We start from the raw sequence: 23610 nt of genomic DNA on the forward strand, positions 1-23610 counted from the left end.
AGCTGGTAATTCTGTCCAGGTTCCCAACAGAAAATAGCTACAACTAGGATTTCTTGTTCTATGGGACCTATGTCAGCTATGGCTGATAGTTTTACTGTTAACATTGGCACTGACCTCTATCACTTGTATCCTCTGCTGCCAACACCTGGAATTGGTAGGAGAAGTCTCTGGGGGACTAGTTTCTGCATTGGTTGATAATGTCTATATTAGAGTGAGGCTCTGTAGGCTAGTTTTCCAAAACTGGTCCCAATTTCTAATATTTCATCCCTTGTATTTTTAGGTGTACTTATCAGACACATTTTGCTTTTTAATTTCTGAAAATGAAAATAATAAGTTTCAATATGTAAATATGCACCAACTGATTACTATTAGAAGTAGCCAAGTAAACAATTGGACCTTTCATAGGTTTTTCAGCCAATGAAAATATCCCTGTTAGAACTTTTTATTTCCTTTTCTTCTTTATAAAGTTTCCACATGTGACAAAAGGTACTTGAAGTTTCTTTGATATTACTTTGCCAACACAGTGAGATGATCAATGGGAGGAAAAAAAAACTAAATAAATTAATATTTCTCATAAGCTTTTAAAAAACATATAAAATAAGCCGTCACTAAGGAAGGAAACAGAAAGGATTAAGAAGTATTAAGTATGTTATTTGATGAGACTTCTACAATCATACCATGCATTTTTTTTTTTTTTTTGCTTTTTAAAGTTCAAACCTTTCAAAATGAAAGTTTTTAAGAAAATCAAATTAATTTTTCTGATAGTCTTTCCTTACGGAGATTAACTATTTAACCTCCGTAAGGACAGACTATCAGAATTTTAAAACATTTATTTACAGTTTACAGTTGCCATGTTTCTTTGTGATTCCCAAAGTAATGATCCAGTTTACAGAAATTAGCTGTTAATGGATTTGCTCTTCACAGAGAATCTTATCTATAGCCCAAGTTTTCAGAGATTAATCTGTCCAGGACCTTATAAAGCAGCCATGTTATTAAAGTCATTTAAGCAGTTCTGGTCCATGGAAAAGCTCTAGTTTATTTGTTTTTATAAATTCCAGTGACACAAAGTTGGCTGGAGACTCTATGGCATTAATCATTTCCTCTCTGCCGTCTGTCAGCTTGCAAACATGGGCATAGGGAGTGTCCAACCTGCCCTCTGCCCGATTCTGCCCTCCTGCACACCCCCGAGCTCTTGCAAGTTCATGGGGATGAACTTGAAGTAGTGACTCTTTGCTGAACTAGTGCACTCTCTCAAGTAACTCCTGGTGAAGGCGGCAGCAAAGTATGCTCCTGGATAAAAAATAGCCATGGTAAGAAATGTGGCACATGATTTTTCTTATAAACATAGGGGTTAGAAATATGTTTTTAAATGAAGCAGTTTAGCTCTAATATGCAAGGCAATGGGAACTCCTTTTCCGCATATTCTGTATGTATCTAGAGATAAGATAGAAGAGTGAATAAGAGTTTTTTAATGCACATTCTGGAATGGAAAACCCAGATGTTTATATACAGACATGTACATGTTAATGAGATCTCATCTCATTGAAATGGATATAATTTACTTATTTTTTTTATTTCTATAGAGCAAAACTAAAAATTTTAAAACATTTATTTATTCATTTAAATACTATATAATAAATAACCATCTGTACTTTATATTTACTTATTTTAAAGATCCTTATTTTAAATATTGAAATATCCCTATAAATAGAGTGTCTCAAGATCTACATTTCTCAATCATTCGTCAAAAAGGTCTAGGTTGCAGAGGCTGATCTTTTATTTATTTTCATCTTTGTAATTTTCATATGATCCCTATCATCAGCCCTTTCCCTAGTAGAAGTCACCCCAAATTATTTTTCAGGCAGATGATGAGGCAGAATGATTTGGGGGTCTGGAACCAGACCTATGTTTTAATTCTTATTCTCTTACGACCTAGGGTGATGCCAACCAAGTTATTTACTCTTTTCAAATCTCAGTTTTCTCATCTGTAAAATGAGGATAACAATACCTACTTAATAAGATTATTGTAAAGTTTAGAAATAATTTGAGTAATTATTTTTGTACTGTAGACCTTGCAGAATATTAGCTATTATTACTAAAACATGAAGAATCTGACACATAGAAGACATTTGTAAAGTGGGATTTCCTTCCATCCTGAACCACTGTATTATCTGACTTTAGGTTGACACTATCAAGGTACCACTCCAATAATATATCAGATAGATGATTGATGGAAACTCTTCATTGTACCTGATTTTTCTGATGTGTCTGTTTACATATTACTCATGTTCTTTGTCCAATTCCAAAGTGTGTGTGTCTTTCTCTCTCTCTCTCTCTCTCTCTCTCTCTCTCTCTCTCTCTCTTATTTTCTATCACCATATGCTTTGAAAATATTTGTTAGCCAATATATAATTTTTGCCAATAAATACATAAACATTTAGCCAGACCTTTAGAGCTAAACCCAGTATCTATTTTGTTTCAGTAAGATTTGCTATAGTTTGGATGATCAATGTCCCCTAGAGCTCCATGTGTTGAAGCACTGGTCACCAAGGTAGCACTACTGGATACTATTGGGAAGTGGTGGAACATTTAAGAGGTTGGCCTTAGTGGGAGGTCATTGGGGGCATGCCCTTGAAGGGAATTGTGGGTCCCTTGCTCCTTCCTGTCTCTTTTTTTCTCCCTATAAGGTGAGTGGCTTTGTTCTGCTACATAACCCTGCCATAAAGTACTGTCTTGCATAGATCCCAAAGCAAAAGGGGTCAAATGATCATAGACCAGAGCCTCCAAAATTGGGAGTCAACATAAACCTTTTCTCTTCATAAATTAATTATCTCAGGGATTTTGTTACAGTGGTACAGAACTGACTCATATAATCTTGAGCAGAAAATTAATGTTAACAATTCAAGACATTCTCATGTTACTTCTCTGGCTCCATTCATAGTAATAAAGTATACAATTAGGACTTAAATATGACATGGAAAATAACTACAAACTGCTTAAGAGTGTTTATGGATATTAAAAGGCAAAATGCTGCCAAATTTTCTGATTTCTTTGTTCTAAGCATTGAAGTTTAGACATTGACACTAGTAAAAGGTACACATGTGATTTTTCTGAAAATTACAAAGTGTGTTATTTGAAATTAATGAACTTAAAATGTCAAGTCAATAGTTTATTTCTTGCCCTTAAATTATATGAAGGACTTAAGCAATCCTTTGTCCATTAAACTCATCACTACTTACCAAAAGATGTTTCCTGTTTGTGTACTTTTTTTTAAAATTCAATTTCAAAAAATAGTTTGGAAAAAAATTGTCCAAAGAAAATACTTTAATTTTCCTTTCCTTGAACTTTGCTTTTTGGTTTCACTAAACATCATACAAATAAATGTCTTATGGACTAAGCACTTTGACCCACTGAAAGATCAGGGCAAGTAGATTGCTTAATATTTACCAAGTGCCCCAAGGCTTTTGGCACCCTCACCCAGCTCAGGCACCCTGTGTTTGGCATGAATTAAATTATATCTGCTTTATTCTTGGATGAAGGCGTGTTGGAAACATTAAAAACTGAGTTAATGAGCTGCATGCAGAAGCCTTCAAGAGTCCTGGGGACATGTTTGTAGTGGTAATTTCCTACGGTGTTTTTGGATCCTGAAATTTCTGCTGCTGATTCTCATTGGATGAAATTCTTACGCAACCTAAGATCTAATTGGCCCTTGATTTATTTGCCCCCAAGAAAATACTATTGGCTAACCCCTCGATTTATTTCTCACCATCATAATTCAAAGATCCATCTCCTCAAAAAACGATCATCTGAGAAATGGCATTAACTACTTTAAAAATCAAGGATTCCTCTAACCAGAGGAACCAAAACTTGGAATTTTCCCATCAGTTCCCAGGACTTGTCCTGGTCTCATCTCTACCCAATATAGGTCCACTTCCAGTTCTAACTGTTGCATTGATCATATTCCAAGAAAGGGCCCAAAGTGTTAAAATAGCAACAAGGTAGCTCATGGATGCTGTGTGTTGATGTCAGGTGGTCCCTGGTTCATATCTCTTCTCTAGCAACTGTTCGTTGTGATCTTGGGTGAATGGAATCTCTCCGACTTATACACAGCATTTTTTAAAGCAAGACAATGATAGCTCCTCTCTTTTATGATAGTTTTGAGTATTAAATTCATTCATTCATTTATTCTAAAAATACTTATCCGGGGCCAGCTCTGTGTCTGGCATTGGTCTAGACATGAGGCCTACAGCAATGGACGAAATAGAACACCTGCCTTCGTGAAGCTCAGTCTGGTGGTCAAGAGACTGATTTTAATGATCCATCTGAAAAGTATTGGCTATTAGAGGCTGATTCTATGGAGAGACTAAAAGAAGGAAGGGGAGTGTGGGAATGGAGAGATGGAATTATAAACAGGTTGGTGTGAGAAACCCTCAGGAGATGGTAACAGGAATGGCTTTAGAGCGTATCTGGGAGAAGAGCTTCCTACTTAGGGGACAGCTCATGAAAAGGCTCACATTGGAGGGACAGCAGAAGGTTCTTGAGGCTAGATGGGATGAACTGAGTGAAGGCGAGCAGAGTGGGAGGTAAGGTCGAAGAGAAAAATGCAGAGGAAACCTGTGCAGCTGGTAGATACAGAGCTTTGCTGACTTCTTACACTGAGTGCAGTGGGAGCCACTGAAGGGTTTGAGAAGGGAAGAGCAAGATCTGTCTTTTTTTAAATAAGAATCAGTTGGCCATTGCACTGAAAATAAACAAGATAAAACACAGAATGTGTTTAGCACAGCCCACGGCCCACCATAAGATTTGGTGAGTGATAACTGTCTTTATTATCAATAGCAGAAATATCATCATCATCATCATCATCATCATCATCATCATCATCATTTTCTTTGATGTTGATGCTGTCTCTGTGTCTTTTATCACCTGAGACAAATGCAAGAATGTGAGCAGTAAGTTTTAGATATTGGGCCTCCAATCAGGAGGTACATGGTACCAGCAAGGACAACAGTTGGAGCATTCATTGGTTGTGTGGCTCAAGCACCATGTCATGGCTTCATTAGAGGCCCTCCTGTTTAGTAAGCCCAGGAAAAGGAGTCCAGACACGAGGAGCCACCAGTGGTGCAGAAATCAGACCCGGACTGATTTCTTCTGATCCTGCTATTTCTCTTACACACCTTTATTTCCTGTTCTAGCTTTTCCCTCCACCAATCTTCTTCCTTTGGCTTTGCTTCATCACTGAATGGTGCTCAGGCAGTGGGTAGAGTTCATGGCAGGGTGCTTCTCCTCCCAAACCTCAAATGCCTCCCGTCCCTTCTTCTTGTCACACATTCCATGGTTTCTATTGGCACACCCGGGATTTACACAGAACACGAAATGAGGCACAGACTATGACGCTTCAGGACTTCACAATCTCTGTCTGATTTGTGCTGTGTATACTGTATGTTGACAAAAATGATATAGTGATTCTTTTTTTTAAGGTAGAATGGTTATTCATGGATAATGCGTTGGCATTTATAATAACCAGATACTTAGGAGGCTATGGATCCCCCAGTGCGTGACCTTTAATCTAGCTGAATGTCCTATGTCCCTTAGTGCACATACACACACATGCACACACACACACACACACTCACAGCACATACCGCCTGCAGATGTGGTTTATTTTGTTCATATAGTTTTTTTAAAAAAAATCTGAATTGTTGTCAACATTTATTTTAAAAATCCGAGATTTAAGGTTCTTCTTCTTTTTTTTTTTTTTTTTTTTTTTTTTTGCACTAAGAAGTGGGGTGCTGCAGTAACAAATGACTAAAAATGTGGATGTGGCTTTGGAACTGGGTGATGGAAGAGTTTTGAGATAACGTGCTAGGAATATGGACATAAGGTGAGATTCTGGTATTGTCTCAGCACAGTCAGGAGTGGGAATGGAGTTAGACCAGCTGACATACTGCCAGTTTGAACGAACAGGGTCAGACCAAACAGCACTGAATGAAGGGAGACTGACAGGCTTCTAGGATTCTACAGAACCAGACCAGAGAACTACTCAGCGGCAAACCTATACTCTTCTTTAAAAAAGGGAAGGACCACCAGGTGCTCTGGCACATATCTGTAATCCCAGTGGCTCTGGAAGCTGAGGCAGGAGGATCATGCGTTCAACACCAGCCTCAGCAATTTAGCAAGGCCCTAAGCAACTCAGTGAGACCCTGTCTCTAAATAAAAAATAAAAAGGGCTGGGATTTAGCTCAGTGATTAAGCAGCCCTGGGTTTAATCTCCAGTCCAAAAATAACAGGGGGGGGGGGAGGCAATTCACAGATCATCAGGGCCACCACCTTGGTTTCAAAAAGACCAGACAGTCTTTTCCCAAAGCCTTGGGGCAGAACTGCTATAAAGAACCTTGCCCTGGGGGTGGGGCCACCATTCCAGGGGCCCTGAAGGGAAGAGCATCAAACCAAAGAAGATTATTCTCAAGCCTGATATCCAATTAAATTTGCCTGGCTCATTTTGGGACTTGCTTGAGATCTCTCATCTTTTCCTTCTGTCCTATTTATCCTTTTCAGAATGGGACTGTCTCTCCAATGTCTGTCTCACTATTGCATTTTGGAAGCACAGGACTTGTCTAGCTTCACAGGTTCACAGCTGGAGAGAAATTTGGCCTCAGGATGAATCATACCTCAAGTCTCGCACATTTCTTATTTAGATGATATTTAGATGAGACTCCCATATACATTAAAAGTGCCAAGATGATAAAAACTCTCCCCAAATCCTCCAGCTGTTCCTGCAGTGGGTAGGTACACCTCGTGCCCATTCTTTCCCCCTTCAGGTAAAATGAAGCATTGAGTCTCCTTTCCCAGCTAGCCTGACTCCAGTTGGCCAGGGAGGAATTCCAGGGTAGAGAAAATGGTGTTCCATACTATTAAGTCTCTGATACCCACCGGTTTTGTTTTGTTTTGCCGTCACTTCTAAATGCTTCAGCACATAGTTCCCAAGAACAAGGACAGATCTGATATAACCACAGCACAAGTGTCCAATCCAGGAAATTCAACAGCGATATATATACTATTATCTCATTGACATTCTGTACTCATATTGAGTCAATTGCCCAATAAGTATTCAATAACAGTTTTTTTCCCAATCAGCATCCATTCCAGGATATTGTGTCTTGTAATAGGTCATCTCTCGTGACAGTTGTTATGTCTCATCAGTCTCCATTTGGAAATGATTCTCCAGCCTCCTTTGTGCTTCTTGACCTTGACATTTTGGGAGGACACAGATCCTGGTTATTTAGTAGACTGTCTCTAGTTTGGATTTTCTGATGTTTCTCCCATGCTAAATTCTGATGAAAGGAACACCAGAGGAGTGATCTTGTGTCCTTCTCAGGACTGCACATCACAAAGTACGTTATGACAGTTTATTCCACTATTAATGATGTTAGTTCCAATTATCTGGTGAAAGTGGTATCTTCCAGGTTTTCTCATTGTAAAGTTACTATTTTCCCCTTTATAATCAATAATTGCTATTTGGGAGGAATTGCCTTGAGACTATGCAAATATCTTTATATTCCTCAAATTTTCACCTCATTGCTTTATACCACCCAATATTAACATCCATTAGTGGTTTTCTTATTCTTCCATCTGCATTCATTACTTGTCATTCAACCCTCCTCCTATTTGTTAGCTTGTGTACTTATTTAACATCAGTGTGGATTTATGGAGAAATCCTTCACCCCAAGATCTTGAGCCTTTTATGATCTCCCTCAAGGATGACTGAGAAGCTACCAGAGCCTCTATGCAATGGCATTGGACTTTCTTGGGATGGAGTCACGACACAGGAAAGTCTTCACAGTCACAGGAGATTTGTAGTCTTGTTTCCAAACCAAGTTCTTTCCTTAATCTGGAAATTTGACTTTATTCACTCTTTATGCATGAGTTAGCACTGTAATCCTTTCTTTGAGAGCAAGAATCCAGACAGACCACAGAATTGATCCCTCTTCCCTCCCGGGCTGACTCCCTTTTATTTCCTCCAGTGCAGACGCTCAAGGACCCAATATCAATTGTAAAGTCGGTAACAAATGTCTCAGCCCAAGGACTGGAAGATGTTCTAACATGCTGAACAGCTTTCCCTCTATTATAGACAAGAAAACCCAAAGGATGGTGCCTAGATCCTGGTCATTCTTTATATATTGCATGTTTTGTCCAAAATAGACATGTTTGCTGTCCAATTTGATAGCCTCTGAAGTTCCTTTAAAACCCTTCACTTAGAAATCTTGAAGTGAGGACAGGGCAGGAGACTACCATATTGTAGGTGGTGCATCCATGCACCTTACTAAGAAACTGTCAAAAAATATTAGCAGTGCTTAACAAGGAATCGAAATGGTTTGCCAGAATCTTAACATTTAAGATCTACTATTCAGCCCTGCTTGATTAAATTTTGTTTTATGTAAATGAAGGAATAAAAAGCAAAACCGTTTTGATTAAATGACTTGCTAGTAACAAGGCTTGATAGTGTTCTTTCTCTGTTTTGTTTTTTTACCATATTGAATTATCTGTCAAAAATATAAAGTCAGAGAAGTCAATGATAAGACAGATCAGTCTTTCTTTTTCCTCTCTGCATCTGCCAGGGCAACATTGAGCTTTTGGTGATATCCCATTCTGACAGGCAGGGTTCAGTGAAGTGGCAAAGTAGCTATAAACCACAGGAAAAAATGAGGATGCTTTATTTAGCATGTGTGCTGGGGGCCTGCTAACTCACAGTGAATAGTCTCTGGCCCTGGCTTGAATGCAGCAGCCTCATTTCTTTGTACCACCTTCATTTCCTTTTCAAATATCTATAGAGATTAATCTGTCTCTCACTTTTGCCTACAGCCAGCTGGGCGACATTAGTTGCTGCAGGACTGGGGAAATCTACCAGGGGAATTCATGACTGTTTGACATTTTCACTGACTGTGTGGGTTTTGAGCTAGTCCATCTAAACCTTTAATGTTATTTATAGACAGCAGTTTTAAATTGTTGCACACATCCCTCAGAAAAAAACATACACATATACATATACACATGCTACATATATTGTAGATATATAAATATGTGTGTGTGTGTGTGTGTGTGTGTAGAGAAAGAGAGAGAAAGAGAATAAAGTGTTTCTTGTAAGAGTATTTTTAAAGTTGGTCTTTCTTCATGCAAATAGACCCAGGGGTATATATTCATGTTTCACTTTTACTTTGCATGTGATTCACTGAGGCATAATCTTCCTGTTCTCTGTGCTGAGTTGAAAATTTAACTCTAAAGTTGTCATTAGAGGAAAAAAAACATTTTTTATCTAGATATTTGTGAATCAGTGAATGAACAAGCTAAAGTTTATATAGGAATGTATCATTACATTTTTTAAATAGCTTCTATTTAGTTGTTAAAGCAATCTATGCCTATAGTAGAAATTTTGAAAAATAAAAGAAGAAAGTTAATGTTCACTTTTATTACCACTGGCCAGCATTTATAGCTCCTTTTAACATTTTGGAGTGTTTCTTCCAAACCTTTGTCTATGTACATATAATAATATGGTTCTGCATGCTTCAAAACTATGGTTGAATTCATATTTCATATGTACAGGTTTTTATTCTGCTTTCTCATGAAGCATTTTATTGTAGTGGTTTCTTGTCTTGTGAGTTTATAAACACTGATTTAGCTGTTGCATGATCACTTTTGAACCACTGCCTCCATCCTCCAGTTTATAATTGTAGGCTGCTTCTGATCTCATACTAAAGCAGATGCTCCTGTAGACATTTGTGCATGTAAATCTTGTCATGCATTGGAGGCTGCTGCCACAGCCAGCCCTCTGACAGCCTCTTTAATGTTTGAGTGTTTTTGCCTAAAGAAATGATCAGTCACCTTCACATCCCTTCTATAGCCCATAGCCCTGTCTTCCCATGGACAACATCACCCAACTGGACTGTGCCGTGGTGCTCGGCCCCAAACACATCTTCCTTTCTTTGGGTGTTGAAGATAAGCCATGACTGGCGCCTTGCCCAAAAGTGATCCAAGAACCTTTTGTAGGGAGAGTGGCGTTCAATCGGACCAAAGGTAACGCTTTAAAATGAAAGTTTTATTAAGGTGAAATTTGTTCCTGTGGTAGAAAGATAAGGTTTATTCTCACATGCCTGAGCTAGTTGCTTCCAACATGTTTTCTGGCGCTTCTGTAGACACACCATTTCAATGGCCTGAGAAGGACTTTACACCCTGAAAAGAAAGATAAAGGAAACTCTAGACCATGAACTCCTTTATCACAGTGATGCACATAGACGCTCACACCCCTCCTCATTGTCACTGCAGAACTCTTTGTCGCTCTTTCTAAAGGCGTCTTTGTGTTTCTTAGAATGAGCTGGCACCCTCTCTCCCATCTGTCGGAAATGCAAGAGAACTTCATGGAAAGCAAGAGCATATACAGTTCCCTGTAAGGGTAGAGGTGAGCTCCTGTCACTTAGTCACAGTCGCCATCTGCTCTCGGGTGTCCTGGTGCTGCAGACCTTGTTACCCAGATGGGACAGGAAGTGTCTGTCTTAACAGGTATTGAGCTTCTTGTTCCTGGAGTCTCTGGATGAATTTTTCTCTTCTGACTCTGCTTGGACTGATTTACTGTGTGACTTTGAAAGGGTTTTTAAAGAACTTGTTCTGGAAAAGATTAAGAGAACCTATAAAGATACACAGGCCATAAAAAGTGGTCATAAATTACAACAAAAGGTGAAAAGGCAAAGGAGAACAAGGCTAGATGCTAACACCGGGCAGGGGGGTAGACTAGTATGCAAAATGCAAATCCTCATGCATTCAGTAATTTTTACTGAGTGCCTCATATATGCCAGGAACTCTGGAAGACAATGTTTTCAAACTTAGTTGCAGCCCATTAATGGTCCAAGAAACCATCTTAGTGAGTGACCATCGTTTTAATGGATTAGGATGTAAAGGCTAGAACATAATAGAAAATATCAACCAGCAATGCACAAAGCAAAGATATTATTTCCTTAAATGTGTGTTTCCAATTTATGTGTGTGTTTACATATTGGATCACTGTAGAAAATGTATTTTTCCCCCTGTGGCCACAGTTAAGGTAGTTTGAAAACCACTGTTCTAAGGATATAGCAAAATTTAGAGCTGAATATTGTCGAAGCCGTGAGTAGAAGAGAATCATTAATTGCACAAACTTTGGCACTCATTTCCCACAACTGTATGCAAGGAAAATATTTCTACTATTCCTCACAATGAAAAGAAAAAGAGTAATATACTAAACAACTTCTTTACAGAAACTCTAATAACTTAAGGCTGTTTCTTTATGCCTCTTCGATTCCCCCAATCCATACAAAATGACAGCATCACTCTGAATTCTGCAAGATGTCTGAAATTTACCCTGATGGATGCTTTAGGTCCTTATCACAATTCCTTGCTACATATGTCTACATCCTTATGAATGATAAATAGAAAACATACATGTGATATTTTTTAAAATAAATTTTCTTAAATAAACCTACTCTTACAGCAAAGCATACCTCCAGAAATATATGCAAAACATTAGCCTACAGCTTGATAAATTTCCCCAAAGTAACTACACCATGTAACTACTATTTAGATCATGAACAAAACTTTGATAAGAAACAGAACCTCACCAGGCACCGTCGTGATGCACGCCTGTAATCCCAGCAGCTTGGGAGGCTGAGGCAGGAGGATCAAGAGTTCAAAGCCAGCCTCAGCAACAGTGAGGTGCTAAGCAACTCACCAACACCCTGTTTCTAAATAAAATACAAAATAGAGATGGGAATGTGGCTCAGTGATTAAGTGCCCCTGAGTTCAATCCCTTGTACACCCCACCCCCAAAAAGGAAGCAGAACATCTCCTTATGCCTTCATTCAGTCTCACCCCAACTGAGAGATTAACTTTGCTTTGTTTCAAACTTTATATTATGGGATAAATGTAGAATGTATACTTTCTTATGTCTGGCTTCTTTTGCTCAGTAGTAAGCTATGGACAATTAACAGCTGCAACTAAGTTTGAAAACATTGTCTCTTCATTGTTCCTGGCACATATGAAGCACTCAGTAAAAATTACTGAATGCATGAGGATTTGCATTTTGCATACTAGCCTACCCCCCCCTGCTCGGTGTTAGCACCTAGTCTTGCTCTCCTTTGCCTTTTCACCTTTTGTTGTAATTTATGACCACTTTTTATGGCCTGTGTATCTTTATAAATTGTCTTAATCTTTTCCAGAACAAGTTCTTGAAAAACACTTTCAAAGTTACGCAGTAAATCAGAGCAATTTGTAAGACCATCTATCATTGCTGACTTTTATTCCCCAGTATGCATATGTTACAACTTACACCAGTTCTACTCTGATGAACGGTTGAACCACTGAACATTTGAGCTGCTTCCACCTGTTGGTTATTATGAAAAGTGCAGCTCTGGACACTTTTTGGTGAACATATGTGCACATTTCTGTTGGGTTTGGGAGTGGAATTGCTGGTTTGTAACATGTATATTTGACCTTAGGAGACATTATAAAACAGTCACAGTGATTACACTCCTACCAAGGAAGTATAAGAGTTCCAATTTCTCTATGTCTTCTCCAACACTAGATAATGGCAGTATTTTTAGCTTTAGCCATTCCAGTAGGTGTATATAGTTATTTTATTGTGTTTTTAATTTGAGCTCCTCTGACAAAGAATGATGTTGAGAGTTTTTTCACATGTTTATTTGCATTTGAGTACTTTCTTATGTGAGGATATCAAAGTCGTTTGGCTATTTTAGGTTGGGTTGTTTTTTTCAATTGACTCATAAGAGTATTCTATACATATTCTATGTATGATTTCTTTGTCGGTCATATGTATTGCAAACATTTCCCAATTTTCCTTCTCATAATCATGTCTTTTGGTAACCAAAAGTTTCTAACTTTAATATAATCTAATTTCTTATTTTTCCTTTATTATCTGTTTCCTTTTTAAAATTTATTTTTTCTTTGTTTTCTGTTTCTTGTTCTGTTGGTGCCCTTTTGTGTCCTGCTTAAGAAAACTTTGTTAACCCCTAAATCATAAATATATTTACCCATGTTATCTGCTTGAAGCTTAAATGTTTTACCTTTGACCTTTGCACAAGCGATGCACCTGGAATTGATTTTTCTGCATCTTGCGAAATAAGGTACTAGAGTATTTTTTTTAATTATGCATATCCAGTTGAGTACTGGCTTTTTTTTCAGAACACTTCCTAAATAGGACTCCTGTGGCTCAGGAAATAATAGCAAAAATCCATAAATAGAATTGCATCAAATTAAAAAACTCTGCAGAGCAAAAGAAAATACAGACTGAGGAGACAGCCTAAGAATGGGGAAAAAAATCTTTGCCAGCTACTCTTCTGACAGAGGATTAATATCCAGAACATATAAAGAACTCAAAAATCTCAACACCAACAGAACAGATAACCCATTCAATAAATGGTCAGATGAACTGAACAGACACTTCTCAAAAGAAATGCAAATGGCCAACAATGATATGGTTGGTCTCTTTCTTGCTTATTTGTAGGAGTTCTATATATGATTCCTTTGTCAGTCACATGTATTATGAATGTAATTTTATAACTTCCTCATACACTGTTATGATGTCAGAGACTAATCACAGCTAATCCCAATTTCATCTCTTCCCTTTTTCAAACTATCCTTACCCTGCCCCCAATTATAGTGTCTGAGGACCTCTATTCAAGGGGTGGTTGTGGAAGGCATTCTTGAATTATTCCAAGCCTTAGGAGAAAGCTTTCAAAATTCATCAAGTAGAATGTTTGCTATAGATTTATAGTGATTTACCTTTTCATGTTATCATGTGGAGAAAGTTTCCTTTCCATCCTTGGTTGTTGCAAAGAATATGTCCCCCTTGTTGGGGTCTTTAAGGATCACTCCAACATGACCATGGACATACACCAGGACAGATATATGAAGTTATGAGGGTTATTTTAGTTCTAATCCTGAGGGGGGGGGCGCTCTGCACACCATGCAGGGGGCCACATGGGAGGAACACCAGGGGAACAGATTCGACCAAGCTGGTGGGAAGCCAAGAGGGCATGAAGACCTGAAGACAAATGTCTTGTTGGGGTTCAGGATGGAATAATCAGGGAAAGGTACGTGGGGGCAGCTTTTGTGTCTGTGAATATCTTCTGGTCACATCCAGGGGAAGGCAAGAAAGAGCACTTGTGGCAGGGACCAGCCTTACCACACTGGTGCATCTGCTCAGCTGGGCAGGGTGCTAACAGCCTGGTGAGGGAGTGGAGGCACTGGGAAAATAAAACACTTTAAAAACATAGAGCACACCTAGTTTGCTTAGTGTATTAAGAACAGATTTCAGTGATATCAAGTGCTTTTTCTGCATGCGTTGAGATGACCATGTGCTTTTTTCCGTTTTTCTCTTAACAAACTGGTTTGCATTAATTGGTTATCCGATATTAAACAAACTTTGTATTTCTATAGTAAGTTCCTCTTGCTCACAGTGTGTTATACTTTCAAAGGTATCTCAGGATTCAGTTTACTGGTATTTTGCTTAGTGCTTTTCTGGCAAATTCTTAAGGAATATTAGATTGTAATTTTCTTTTCTCATAATGTCCTTGTTGGGTTATGGGTCAAGGCTGTGTTGTCCTCCTATAATGAGTTTCATAGAATGAGCTGAGACATGACCTTTCTATGTTCTCAATGAGTTAGGTAAGATAAATGTGTTTGGGAAAATTTAGCAATAAAACATTCTAGAACTGGAAAACATTTGATAAGTAGAATTTTACATACAAATTCATTTTTTTTGTCATTTTTCTCCTGCTTGGTAAAAATAAAATATTTTTTAGCCATTTATCCCTTTAATTTACATTTTCAAATATTGCCATAAAGTGTTCATAGTCCTCTTTCCTTTCAAGGTCAGTAGGATTTATAGTGATTTACCTTCTCACGTAATACTTGTAATTTTTTTGCCTTCTTTTCTCTTGATTAATCTGACTACAGGATCATCGGCTTTATTAGCATTGTCAGAGAAATAATTCTTGACCTCATTAATTTTCTCAATTAAATTGCTTCTATTTTCTGTCATTACTTTCTGCTCCTTGATATTTTCTTCCTTTCACTTTTGTTGATTTCTGCCTGGTATTCTGATGATTTGTTGATGTGGATACTTATGTAGTTGGTTTTCAGATCTTCTTTTCTAATACACGCATTATACCTTTAACAGCATCTCACACTTTTAATGTCATATTTGCCTCATAATTCCCTTAATAATGTTGCCTAACTTCCTTTGTATTCCTCCTTGCCTGTGAGTTCATTAGGGTGTATTGCTTAATTTCCACCCATTTGTGCAACTTTTTTTTTGTTTTGTTACTATGCATTTCTACTTAACTTTACTGTGATCAGAGAACACATTCTATATGATTTTTGACCTTTGAAATGTGTTTGGTCTTGTTAATCCTGCAGCACCTGGTAAACGTGGGTAAATGTTCAATGTGCATTCTGTGAATTCCAGGGCTGTTGGCCAGAGTGTTCTAAAGAGATCAATTAGGTGAGATTTATCAACGCATTTCCATGTCTGCTTTCTTACTCATCTTTATCAGCCTGTTCTACCGGTTACAGAGAGGGTTCATTCATTAGAATCTTACTTACTTCTTCCAGTTTAGGATTCTCGCATCTTCTTATAGTGTGATTCTTTTATCACTATGAAATATGTTTTTATCTCTAGCAACATCTGTTTTTATTGAGTTCATTAGGTTCACAGTGCCTGCTATTAATATGATTCATATGCAAATTTTGCAATTTTTTATTTCTTGAAAATTTGGGGTCCTTATATACATACAAACTGTGTCACATTTAAATAGTTTAACTGGGATTTTTAAAAGAATTTAATATATGCATATTACTTCAAGTGTTTATTCATATTTTGTGAAATTATTGACACGTTTGGATGATAGACTATCATATTACTACTTTGTTGTTTTTATTTTCCCCAACTGTTTGGTGTTTCTTTTTCTCTCCTTTGTTGCCTTATTTTGAATGAAGTATTTTGCCTCTATTGGCTTGTTAATCATTTATTCTTTAACTCTTTTTTTTAGCAGTTACCCTAGAAATTACAAAATATATCATTAATTTATTAGTGTATGCTATAAATTTATTAGTGCATTCTATAAATTTGTATTTTGACTGCCTTCCAGAAAATGGGAAGGACTCAGAGAACTTTAATTCCACTTTCCACTCCTTCCTTTTGTGTTATTATTGTCTTATGTTTCAATTTTGCATACAATTAAAATCCCACAAGACACTACAAATTATTGTCTTCACCAGCTAATATTCCTGTAGATTTATTGCATATTTACCATTTTTGTTTCTCACAATTCCTTCCTGTACTTCAAGCACCCACCTGGGATCTTTCTTCTTCCTCCTGAGGAACACTCTTGAAATATTCTTTTAGTGTTGTTCTGTTGGTGGCAGATTCTCTCAGGATGGTTTCCTAAAAGCATATCCCATCTTCATTTTTCAAACAGCTATCTTGACATCTAATCAACATAAAAGAAACTGAATATATTTTAAACATACAATTTGGTAAACTGTGTCATGTGTGTACTATATAAAGGCATTGCCACAGAAATGCAATGCACAAGTTTTCATGTTCCTCTTTGATACTCCAGATGTGGAACATAACTTTAGGGAAACTTAGATCCAACACATCTTTTCCTGGGCCTTTGCACTGGGTTTGGCACAGAACCAGACAAACACCCACAGTTTCCTGGGCCAGCGTAGTAATAACTATAAGAGCTAACACTCACACCATGCTTTTATGTGCCAGACACTCTTCTAAGCACTTTACCCATTTTAATACTTAGCTGATTCAGTTTAATCCTCATCATCGCTCTGTGAATTAGGTACCATAATTGTATTTACTTTTGCAGAAGCCCAGGCGTGGAGTGCGCTGGTGTACTCTCGCACAGCTCAGGTGGGCACCAGAGCCCTCTAAAATTATGGCTCACTTGGACTGGTGAACATCTTCCACCTGGAGACTTGCAGGTGTCCCAACAGCAAACACAGATGTATTATTTTCAACATCTTTGTCTTATTTTTATTTTGTAAAATTTAGAAAATATGAGTTAAGTGTACAAAATAAAATTTAAATTACCACCAACCACCCACAGATGGCTACTTTTAGCAATTAATGGTATGTCCTTTTAGCCTTTTGCTATTATAAATAATACCATGTAGACATTTTTGTCCATAAACCTCTGTATGTAGCCATGATCATTTATTTCAGATAAATTCTGAGAACTAGAAATGCTAAATTAAAGAACACAAAATACCCTCAGACTTCTGATGCCCTCACTACTGATAACTGGGTGGGCTGGGGCACGGGAGAGGGCACACAGTAAGGAGATGAATGTCAAAGTAGACAAATGTCAAAAAAGCAAAGTGCGAGAAAGAATATTCCAGAACCAAAGTATGTCAAAATAGTCCCCAAAGGATCTCTGGTATGATGAATCTATAGTATCTGTCTAAGATTTTCCTCTTAGAAAGAGAAAAACTATTTTACTTTTTTTTTAAAAAAATAGCTTTGCTTACATGGAAAGTGTGGAGACATATAGCCTTTTATGGCTTTTCCATCATCTGCCTGCCTGTCAGTTTTTAATGATAATCTTTATATATATATATATATATATATATATATATATATATATATATATACACATTTGTGTATTCGTTTTTATGTGGTGCCTCACACATACAAGGCAAATGAACTACCACTGAGCCACACACCCCAGGCCCTTGTTTATACTATTGATGATATTGCTCCAATTGCAGATTGTGTTCACTTGGGCAAAAGAATCATAACTGTGTGTGTTCTCATATACAGTCTGGACTGACAACCTCAGGCCCAGCTTCTGCTATTGCTCCTAGGGGTAGCAGTTTCCCTGCCAGGCTTTGTTTGGAGATCCTCTGGGGGTGGCCCTCTGGAGTGCTGAATGCCATCTTTGTTTAAAGGGGTAGGAGGGAGAATAATCTTATTCTACCTAAGAGAGTAGACAGTAAACCGATGCCGGGTTTCCATTGCTGTTGGAAAAAGAACAGTAAATGACAGCAAAATTGAATAGCTTGTTACTTGCACGGTATAAATTACCCAGCGGAAGAGATGTGTTGAGAGGGAGAGTGAGGATTTGATCTCTGCCTTTCAGTTTTCAGTCATTGTAAACCACCAAGTACAAAAGTTGGCTCAGCAAACCTTGGCTTCATCCAGGATACTAGGGAGCAAGCCAAGAGATTTTTTTTCCCCTGCTAAGTTGTTCAGGATTGGTCTTTTGTGGATATGTTTACATTGGTGAATGAAGTCAGAGTACTTTAGTCTTTTCACTACAGTAGTGCTTTTCAAACTGTGGGCTGGGTCCCATTAGTGCATAATGAAATCAATTTAGCAAGTCATTGCTAACCTTCTTTTAATGAAGTAGTATACAAAATAGAATCGTCTCGGGTAGAGTCCAATGGAATAGAAAATATCCAAGTGCATCACACTTGGATTGATGAGATTTTTGTGGAACTTTTGTTTTAGTTAGACATATATTTACACTCCTAAATATGTGTGTGGGAGAAGACTACAGATTAAAACATACTTTTTATTGTGGATCATGGTCAAATCATTACTATTGGGAGCTCAGTACATTTAAATTTGTATCCCATTTTGTGAAAATATTTTTTTTAATCTAGTAAGTTTTCCAAAAACATTTGTTTTGAATTTTGAAGGTCATACTTTAGAGTTTGATGTTGAGATGAACAGGCAAAGCCTTCATGTGGATATAGAGAGTAATGGTTTTCTTGCTGACCAACTACAAGCAGAAAACAAATATGGTGTATCTGAATCTGTCTTTACTAGGGTATTACTGTATTAAAGGCAACTCAAATGTCAGAAAATTTCCCAAAGTAAAAGAAAACCATCTCGTGAAGTTAAATATCAACCCATAGTTTGAAAGATAACTTATGATTTACTGTATACCTATTTTCTGTGATTGTGATTAAGAATTTGCCAAACAATAATCTCTCATAGGGAGACTTGTTTGTAATAAGATGTGCTAATTTTAAAACTTCACTATGATGATAAGAGAATAAATTTGCAAAAAATTTCCCTCTAATTCAGCTTAATTCAACCATGTGTTATGTGCTTGTAGATAACATTAAGTGAATTTATGCACTTGGGTAAGCAGTAACTCGCAATCCAAATGTTTGTAACTAAGTTTCCTGCATGTGAGAAAGATGCGCAAAAATTCGTATATGCAGATCATACAAGTGTATAATACAGTCAGCCCAGTATACCCATTCATTGGTCTTTTACCATTATGAAGCTAAAGAATAGTCAATACAATAAATAAAAAGAGTAGCTCTAGAAAAAGCCTTAGAGCAGAGACGTAAGTTTCATCTTGAATCTATTGGCAGTGGCTGCCTGAGGTGCTGTGTAAGACAGATTTGGAGGTTGTGTTTGGACTCTGTTGTTAGAAGAGGTTGTGTCTGATTAGTACCATGTGTGATGAACATGTCAGGGGGACAGCAGTGACATATATACCTGATGTTTCCGTTGGAACTTTTCAGCTTAGTAAATCTTCATGACATCTTGGAAACATGAATTCGCTTCTTTCATGTTATAGAGGGAAGGAAAGGAACAGTAGCAGATGGATATTGCCCAGAATTAAACCTTCCAGAATCTCTTCTTTGCTCTTTTATTATTGTTGTTGTTGTTGTTATTATTTCTGTTCACCTAGAATATTTGTTTATATCAGACCTCATAAATATTTGCTTCTGATTCCCCTTTCCATTCCCACGGCCACTGTGATATTTTTATATCTCCATTAGAAGAGACTTTCTAGATGGCTTGCTTGATTCAGGAGCTTAAAATTTTGATGGGGCCAGTGGTCATGGATGCCACTGAAAACCATGGGAAAGCTCTGCACCATCTCTCAGGAAATCGAATGCTTGCACAAACTTCTGCAAATTAGTTAAAGAGGGCTGTGAAATCCCTGAAGTCTACACTTAATTAATAACCCTGATCTAGTTTCTCTCTCTCCAACCTATCCCTCCGATTTCTATTAGCATAATCCTCCTAGTGCACAATGTAGATGTTACCCCTGCTCAGAACCATGAAATCTCCTACTGCCTTCAGAACAAAAGTCCAGTCTTCTTGGATTAGCATTCTGAAGCTTTTCTGAATGGCCTCATTTCTGCCTTCGTAGCCTCATCACTAGTCCCCACCCCAGCCTCCCGCTCCTAAGTACTCAGCCTTCGTAGCCAAACCAGAATACAGGCCATTTCTTTTTAGTGTTTCCTGCACTGTCCCCTCTGTTGCTGCGGCTTGAGCTTCCTTCCCCTTATTCTCTCTATCCAGAACTTTCCAGCCCTCATACCGCAGTGTTTAATTCTGGTGTTTATGAATGTGGCACTCAGCACCGAGCACATTCTAGCATGCCACATATCACAAAGGTGTTTTCACCTGTTTGCTCCCAGATCCTTCCTTGACTTGCCCTGTTCTCCAGAGACACTGCCTCCTGGGGACTGTGCCTCCTCTGGGTCTAATCATGGGAAGGCCTTGGAGGGAGAAAACAGATCTGAAGCAAAGGGGAACTCAGGATGTCTCCATTCTCGGCATTAGACGGGATCTCTAATCATAGTCATGTCTCCTCTGTGGCCCCAGCTCTTACTGGACAGGCCCATTAGGCTATCCATCTCTGTTGGGTGGCCCTGCACACAGGGTTCCAGTATCAACATCTGCCTTCTTATACTGAGAGTTAGGGGTTTCCTGTCATTGCTGAGTTCCTATGCCTCCTGCTCCTTCCTTCACCTGTATAATCAATTGCATGCATATGCTTCTTGTATGTAAATGCTTAAACCATCTTATAGTTATACTCTGAATACACTTCCCAGTTGGCATTTGGAGAACATTTGCTGAATTTTATTGCCTAATTCCAAACCAACTTCTATGTGGGCATCTCTTTTTTGAGTGCCACAGGGGTGAGTCCTGTAGCAGTTATCTAATGCATAATAACATCACTTGAGGTTCCTTTGGGGTAATGACAAATTACCCCAAAATTCAGAAGTTTGAAACAGTTAGTATTCGTGAGAGTCCACAAGTCTAAGGAAGGGTTGGCTGAGTGGTTCTTCCAGACCCAGCAGGACTCACTCAGACACCTGTGGTCAGCTGTATGTCAGCTGGGTGACCTGACAGAGACAACTGATGCAAACCAACTACACTGTGTATTTCTCACCCAAGACAGGGAGCTCAGTCATGTTCTCATGGCAATCATAGAAGAGCAGGGAAACACACATAATAAGTACTTTTTCAAATTGATATATATGCAGCATATCTGACAATATCCTACTGCGTAAAACATGTCACATGACCAATAACAGGATCAAAAAGCACATAAAAATATTCAGCCTCTTCAAGAGGCAGAACTACAGTGACATGATAAAGGGTAGATGAAGAGAAGGACGGAGCACTGGGCCTAGTGTTAACAATGCTATGTTGTAGATTAAAAAAATAATAATAATAACTTTTAAGAGGATAGCTCTCATGTTAAGTGTTTTACCACAATTTTAAAAAAGAAAACAAAAAGCAAAACTACAGAAAAAAAAAATCCGTCCTGCATTAACAAAGCTTTCTCAAGCAAAACCAAAAGAATTAAGAGTCTTTGGCATCAGTATACCAGTGTCAATAAGAATGTATTCATCAACCCAGCAGAAAAAAATGCATGGATAAATCATAGGGAGAAAGACAGAAGGAAGGAAAGAAAGAAGGAAAAGGTGGGAGATAAATTCACAGAATAAGACAAAGGCTTTTAAAGATATCAAAAGATTCTCAACTTTATTTACCCCAGAGATGTGTGAGTTCAAACTCACATCAATATATAAAGAATAATGTTGGATAACGCGTGTTATCAAAGGTATGGGGAAACAGTGACTTTCAGACACAGAATATAAATTGAAACAACCTCTGTGGAGTCTAATTCAGAAATGTCAATCAAAATGTAAAAGCGTGCATACTCATTAAATAGCCAATTCCATTTCTCCAGGTTTGTCCTACACCTTACCTTATGGGTGAGAACTGGCACTTGTGCATAGTGATACACTGAAGTCCTATTTGGAATAGCAAAAGGAAAGACTTCACTGGCCTTCAATAAGTGTGATTTTGATTTAATGATATAAGGAGAAACTATGTAACTGTCAAGATAAAATTTTAAAAGAATGTATAAGTCCTTTTAAAACAAGCAAAAGAGACTAGGGCTGTAGCTGAGTGGTAGAGTTCTTGCCTAGTGTGTGGGAGGCATTGGGTTCCATCCCCAGGACCATCACAGATAAGGAATGTCAGCTACTCATTCCACTCAGTCTATCTCAGGCTACAGACATCAGATTCAAGATGAATATAATGAACTTTTGCCATGTCATTAACCCTGAAGAAATAAATTCAATATAAATGTAGCTCCTTTAAAACTTTGCAATAAAATGCTCATTATGTATTTGCCAGTTTATTCTGTGCAGTTTCATATGCACAGAGTTACTGCTCCCTCCCCTCAAAATAGACCAAATAAAGAGCCATTTATAAATAACAGATTAATAAACCAAGTCAAAAGGACTTTATTTATCCTTTAACCTTCAATTTGCTTTAATTGGGAGCAGCCATGGGAATTAGTGCCAACCTCACCTAGGGTCAGATGGCCTACCAAAATGAACTGTTTCATGCCCAGAAATAAATGTATTCCAAATATAAATATGAATCAGTTACAAAACAGATTCTTTTCAAACTACAAAATAACTGCACTGTTAATATATTTGTGCCCGAATTAAAAATGTGTAATGAACGCATGCTCTGAGCTAAAGTTGTCCAGGGGAGTGATTCTCATTTTTGCCTTGAAGCTCATGTAAACAAAACTGGGAAGTCTCCTGTGAATGAGCAAATTCACAGCTTCTTCTTTTCTAAAGAGAAGACAAATTTAAAATGGATATGTTTAAGCTGGATGTGACCTTGCTCCTTTAAATTTCATGACAAGGAAATCACATTGAATTTGTCTTCTTTGAAGGGCTCTGATACGATTTGTTCTCAGGGACAAATCATGGAAAAAAGATGCTCTGTTTGTATTACAGCAAAATTTGGAAGTCACCTCAGTGACACTGTTTTTCAGTTTCTTCTCAGCAGTTTTGTCTTTAAAACCTGAGCCTGTTTTCACAAGGCCCATGACATCAGTCTGCTTGGGTAAGATCCCTGCTAGGCTCTTGTTCACTGTTTGACTTTGGGCAAAATATCTAACCTTTCTCCGCCTCTTTTTTTCTCATCTTGAAAATGGATTTTAAATAATTTTACCTACCTCATATCATGAGGATTAAATTGCGAAATGAAGTGAAATAAGTAGCACAACCCAGACCACAAACTGCTGAATAAATGTTATATATTAATGCTTATTGTTGTTAATTACATCAGAATTCATTTTGTTTTCATGGAGTCAAGTTCATATATATTCTTCAAAGTCTATATCAGACTTACACTTTCAAATATGTTTATATATATATATATATATATATATATATATATATATATATATATATATATATATA

The 23610-nt window shown here is 37.7% G+C and overlaps 1 protein-coding gene across 1 annotated transcript in view; it reads left to right on the forward strand.

The window, feature by feature from the left end:
• The first annotated feature begins 1285 nt into the window (after positions 1 to 1285).
• Positions 1286 to 23610, forward strand: part of Thrb (thyroid hormone receptor beta) — a 252437-nt gene continuing 230112 nt past the window's right edge. Inside the window, exon 1 of the mRNA XM_048795051.1 lies at positions 1286 to 1310. The gene's annotated coding sequence lies outside the window, so the exon portion shown is untranslated. The remainder of the gene's footprint in view (positions 1311 to 23610) is intronic.

This window comes from Marmota marmota, unplaced genomic scaffold (genome assembly GCF_001458135.2).
Source record: "Marmota marmota marmota unplaced genomic scaffold, marMar, whole genome shotgun sequence".
Taxonomy (NCBI): Eukaryota; Metazoa; Chordata; class Mammalia; order Rodentia; family Sciuridae; genus Marmota; species Marmota marmota.